This window comes from Lygodium microphyllum, chromosome 16 (assembly GCF_053477565.2).
Source record: "Lygodium microphyllum isolate KBCC chromosome 16, Lygodium_microphyllum_v1.1.10, whole genome shotgun sequence".
NCBI lineage: Eukaryota > Viridiplantae > Streptophyta > Polypodiopsida > Schizaeales > Lygodiaceae > Lygodium > Lygodium microphyllum.
This window is the reverse complement of record NC_141150.1, coordinates 7,730,226-7,736,191: the sequence shown is the minus strand read 5'-3', so window position 1 is coordinate 7,736,191 and position 5,966 is coordinate 7,730,226. Positions and strand designations below refer to the sequence as shown.

Here is a 5,966-nt window from a genome sequence, read left to right as displayed (position 1 = left end):
TTCCCTACCCTTCTTGCATTGCATCCACCATACATTAGCAAGCGGTTTATGACATTACCAATGCATGTAGGGGTTTGTAGGCTCAAGTGATCAGCGTTAGGGCTATTCCATCAAATGTACCTACACGTGCAATAATTCTTTGGGCTCCGGATCACCGAGAGGTGGCCAAAGTTCCCCCCGGGCCGGGTTGTGCACCCCTTCAGGGTCTTTGATGGCAAGAGGGGGTCACTTCTTTGATGGATTTTTTTTCACTTCTTGGCTCAGCCAATTCACAAAAAGCCAAACGGGTTATGGGTAAGCAAAATATAATCACAATGAAGCTTCAGCATGAGTAAAATCCATTTCAGCACTATAAGATCAAAGAGAAATGACTAGGACATGAGAATCAACATGCATTCAAGGTCTGGGTCTCCTATTATCTACTTGGACTCATACATTCTCTCAAAAAATTGGATGGGATTCAACAAGAGGCTTAAACGGAGAGAATGAGAGCCAAGAGTTAGTTACCTTGAGTCGTTGGAGAAGAAGGCAGCCACTGATGCCACCTCAGTCCTCCATGAGAGCTCCATTTGATCCCGAATGCTCCATGGCTCCAAAATGGGTATGCTTCCTCAAGAAAGGGTGAAATCAAGCTTGGGGCAGGATGGTTCAGGACCTCCCCATGAGGGTTCTTGCTCTCTGGAGGTCCTACTCCATAGCCATGGCTGCCCACAAGTGCATGCCTTCAAACCTTGCTTGTGATCTTCTTCCCGTTCTTCTTAATGGCTAAAATCTCGAGCAATGTTCAAGAGGGACTCCCGAGGACCAAGGAGAGACCAAAATCTTCGGGATTTCTGAGCTCGAGGCCAAGGTTCCATGGCTGCCATCTTGGAACCTAATTCACTCAAGATTGTGTTTATGAGTCCAAGCTAATCTATCTTGGAACCTAATTCACTTGAGTTACAATCTCTCATTTTTTATCATGTATCGTGTGTTTGATTTGCATCCACCATAGTTAACTAGCTCTACATCCGTGTTTATCAACAGAGCGAGGGCACTGGATGAAGCTGATGACAGAGAGAAGCACCGGACGAGGGAGGAGTGCCACTGGATGTCAGAGAGTGCTGAAATTTGCAAGACAATGTATCTGCCAATAAATTGGGCCAGACATAAATAGCTGGAAATTACCAAAACTAGCCGACTGCTGCAAGGACATGTCAAAAATATGGTGGACCTGCTCTTGGTGCTGAACTCAATGCAATGATTGATCAAAAATGGCAAATCATTATGATCCCTTTGGTTATGATGTGTTATGTCTACCACTGATACCGTGTCTACCAAGTATTTTGATAGTGTTGCTTCTAAGCAGTGAAGCACATTACATCATGGTATGTCCTATTTATATTCTTAAAATGTACACCTAATGGGGGTTCGGTCACATGTGCCAATGATGTCTCTCAGTTGTCAAAGGCATTGGAAAGGTCAAACTTGCGTCAGTCTTTGGTGATGTATTTGCATGTGCTTTATGTCACACTGGTAAAGAAAAATCTAGCTTCTGTTTAGCATCGCCAAAGTTGGATGCCAAGTTACTTTTGATGGTACCTGTTGCTTGGTCTATGTCTTATGCATGATAGCGGTATAGTGTTTACTAGGACTCTTGCCAGAAGCTTATATATTCTCAATGCTTATGGCAAAGAGGCTGTTTGTGGATGCTTTTAGTGGCGCTGCTATGTTTGTGGCTTCTCTTGGATTTGTATGCATCCTTTTCAAACCTAGGCAAGGCCTACAGGAGTAAAAATATATTTTAAGATTAAAACATTAGGCTCTTTTGGGATATGTACATGTACTGCAAAAAAGTTTAGCAGTCCAAGCTAGAGACAAGTGGTGAAGTTTGGGGTTGACACACAACAGAGTGTACACATGATCATCAAATATGTTGGAATTCACAAATGCATGTCAATCTATCACATCTTTGGTGATTGCTTGATATAACCTGGTGGTTAACCCTTTCAAAACTCCATTTAATCTTAGTCTAATATTATCAAAGTATGAGTGTTATGTTTATGGTCAGGTCATTTCCTGCTGACTGTTTTTGAACTTCAAGAGTACTGCACCTTTAGAGAGCTCTCAATTTTATTGTAAGCGATTTTGATCAATTTGAAGGACCTCAACTGCCTCATGAACTTCTGGGAGGGTCCTTAAGACTCCTTCGAGTCCACTCCTATGCATGGTTTTAGTGGAAGCTGAGATAAACCATTCGGCAATGCTGAGGTGGTTGCTATGAATATATTGCTGGACTTGATATACAGTAACTCCAAAATTACTTTTAAGATTCCTTCTGTTTCTGCTGCCTTGGTTTTGTAAATCTCAAAAGTGCTGATTGCCCTTCTTAAAGCTGGCTGCTCCTGTGTGTGTGAGTCAGCAGCCTGTTTTTCTACATTCAGATTGCTTGACAGCTCTATGTAGCATAGTGTTGTATCATCCCTCACAATTTTTTCAAAGCCTTGCTATTTTGTCAGCATGATACTGAGGAAGGGCTTTGGGTCTATTTCGATCTTTTAATATATTATGTGGGTCAATCTCTATGCACTGGAGTGTTTCTACATTTAATGAAAAGCTTAAAGGCAGAAATTCTTTCCCGATTGTCAAAATATGCTTTTAAGAACACAATGTCAGAATTCAAGAACACAAGATGATTGTCTATTGGGATTCTAGAGTTTTACTATTTTACATTTCAGTCTAAATTTTTGGTTTGACAGTGGAGTTATTTTTCATGACATGTTAGCCATAAAACTTTGGATTTCGGATATAATATGTATGTGATTCAAGCTTGAACTTTGACTGTTTGTGTACATGTGGAATGACAACATCTATATATGGCTAATTGGTTCTTATAGGTGATTTGAACTTTGACTGTCTTTGTGAACATGTCGAATGACAACATATATATGAGCAATTGATTCTTACAAGTGATTTTATAGATTCTTGCATCAAATTTGGACTGGTGTTGGTGGATTTTCTGAGACAAGTCAGCATGCGTGTATTTGTTTAATATATATGTGCTTATTGCTCTTTCCCTATTTTGCTGGGTAGGGGCAAAACAAATAGCAAGCAAGACAAAACACTGCATACATGAGAAAAATTGTAAGGTTTGAAACAAGATACACCTATAGGAAATGGTCCCTATGCTTCCATCATTGAGCTACTGTTCCTAGCATCTATCTGGCTGCTCCAGCTTGATATCGCCTATAACACCTGTAGTTGATCTAGAAACAAGTACTATTTCAGACTAAATTCTGAGCTAGCCATAAATTCACAGAGACACTGGCTTGGCGGTTTGTTGTCTTCCAGTTTCAGTGATGCATGCCACACTTTATGCATCATGGGTGCTGCTACTCTGTCAATGTCCTTCCTGCCATATCCTTGTGGTGTTAGGTTGCCCCTAATTAAAACTGCTGTGTCCATTAGCTTTATAGTCTCTTTGTAGGCAGGGAACAAATTGGGAAGATCCTGTGGTAATCTGTGAGCCTGTTTGACAAGGATTCTGTTGATTGACACTGTCAAAGGCTGTTGAATTGATTGCGGGACATGCATGTGTATACCATGTGCACTCCACACATGTATGTTACGTGCATACATACACACCCTTAATGTGCACCATGTAAGTGTGTACTGCTTGCAATATTAGGTAGGTTGAGGTGCTTGAATATTTTGCTAAATCTCGACTCATGAGACATCTACTCAGCATAGGCTTTTAAACTTTCAATTCCTAAGTACCATAAAGTTGCCTGCAAAAGTAATTGTTTGGCATGAGATGATTCCTGTTATTGAAGATCATGATTTTACAAACAAAACTTTTTCTAAAAGGTTTGCCTCTGGCCATTAGAGAGCTAGGATATCCATTTATTAAGCATGATGTCTATTTTGGTGCCCTGAACAGTTGTATATTTCCTATCTGCCAAACACGTTTCATACTTGTTGCCATTTTGGTAGACTCTAAGTTAAAAGATTGGATCATGTTTACAACATGTTGTTTTAACCTATTAACATACGTATGCTAGCACCTTTTTCAAATGGAGACCACTTTTGCATAGACGTGTCACAGCCCCAAATGGCGTAGTCAAAATTTACCAATGAATTGCAAAATTAACTCAGGGCAGACATCAAAGCTGCAAATAGAAATATGTAATCTTCTTAATGAGTGTCAATAGTTTACAAGCCACATGAACGTGTCAATGGAAGCTAACAGTTTACAAAGCCAAAATTGATCCGCCTCAAGAGAAAGCGGATGCACAGTCAACTGCTGTTGATGCAAACATGAAGTCTTTACAAGAGCCTCGCCAGAATGGCCTAACATGTACAATGCATTCTACCCATCCCCAGGTCCACAATTCAAAAACATCCCATGAAACTATGGCTGGAGATCAACACCCACTCAGACATTGCCAGCCACGCGAGAAACCCACTGACTCAAGGTCCTCCTCATCTGCACAACATCATCATGCTCGAACCATCGCTTTGTCAGTTGCATGAAGACAAGGATTCAGATTAGATTGAGCCGACCTAAATCAATCCATATTAGTGCATGTACTAAATATACTCACAAAAGATGCCGTAACCACTCCCTGCAAGCAAGCCTCCACTAGCAGACGCATGCAATGCATCACATAATACCCGCAATCAATGGCGTTCGGTTGGCACGGTATCACCGCCTGTATAGGAGGGTTGCTTAGTATGGTTTCATGGCGACGCTCCGTAGCCCATATCTACTCCACGGCCAGCTTAACCATCTCACACATCAATGGAGTGGGTGGCTTGTTCATAGGATCCAAGAATAGCAGCCCCGGCTTCTGATGCAACTGAGTCACCCCATGCCCCGAACAGTTGAAGCAAACAAACAATGTCCAATGACCGCTCATGACCAGGGGTAAAAACACAATGTCACGTAGCTCATCAATCGGAGACATAAAGTTGGCCAAGCTCGACTTTGTAGATGTAGTGCCTGCCAAGCCAACCCACAAGGGATCAACAATCCAGAATTTGTAGCTTATTTCCTCCTGCAAGCTGAACTCCATCCACAGCGCAAAGAAGTTTATGTCCAAGGTGCTGGCCTGCTGTGCGGGATCTTTCAATTGTTCAAAGAAGTCCCCCTGTACTGGCAACTCCAGTTGGAGGCGTGTTGACTTGAATCGATATCTGTACAACATAATCAAAGTGTTAAATCAAAATCAAAGTGTTAAATCAAAGAAGCAGGCAAATAGGTATCCACAAGAAGAATCAATCGTATACGAACATGATCCTGCGTGTGTCCCTGTCACCATCAGAAAATGCATATAGCACACGACCAGGCAAAACAGTAATGTCGTAAGATGCGATCGACAATGAAGGCCCCTCTGGCGATAAGAGCTCTATGGGTGTGTCCGCAACAATGTATTCTGCAGCAGCATCCTCCTGATCTGTGGCGTCTATCGACTGTGCATGGTGCGATGACTGTGTCCGAGCTGGGCCCCCAACATCTGTGCTTGCAGTCCTCCGCTGTTGGCAGCGCAGAAAAGTAAGTCAACTGTAGAAAAATCAATGGAAACCAGCAAAGTCAACTGCAGAAAAACTGAAGAACAGAGATACACTTACATATCTATCGAATCCTACGGCAATGCGAGCACGGATCCTCTATATGTGATCATCCTTCTTTGCATCGTATCTTTTCATCTGTTCTGCCACGTACGCGTCCACCCATTGCTCCGGACCTCCCATCCTCTGAGAATCTGGCAACTCACTGTATATCCTCCATCCTTTGACCATTGAATCAGTCTCATGCTTTTTTCTATTTTTCTGCCACTTGAATTCCACATCCTCGAATCTCTAGCGGCTATGATGCTCCTCGTACTCCCATCTGGGTGCCGTATACACGTGCATCAGTAGGCCCTATTCTACCTCCAGCAGGGACTACAATGTTCAAGCCATGCGCAGCTTTTAAATGTTCCTCC

The 5,966-nt window shown here is 42.2% G+C and overlaps 1 long non-coding RNA gene across 1 annotated transcript; it reads right to left on the bottom strand.

Moving 5' to 3' along the window:
* Positions 1 to 5,042: 5,042 nt before the first annotated feature.
* LOC148022502 (uncharacterized) lies at positions 5,043 to 5,722 on the bottom strand. Its single transcript, XR_015693472.1, has 3 exons — positions 5,611 to 5,722; positions 5,273 to 5,514; positions 5,043 to 5,175 (listed from the first exon to the last, which is right to left on the bottom strand). It is a non-coding gene; the product is annotated as an uncharacterized LOC148022502 (long non-coding RNA).
* Positions 5,723 to 5,966: the final 244 nt, after the last annotated feature.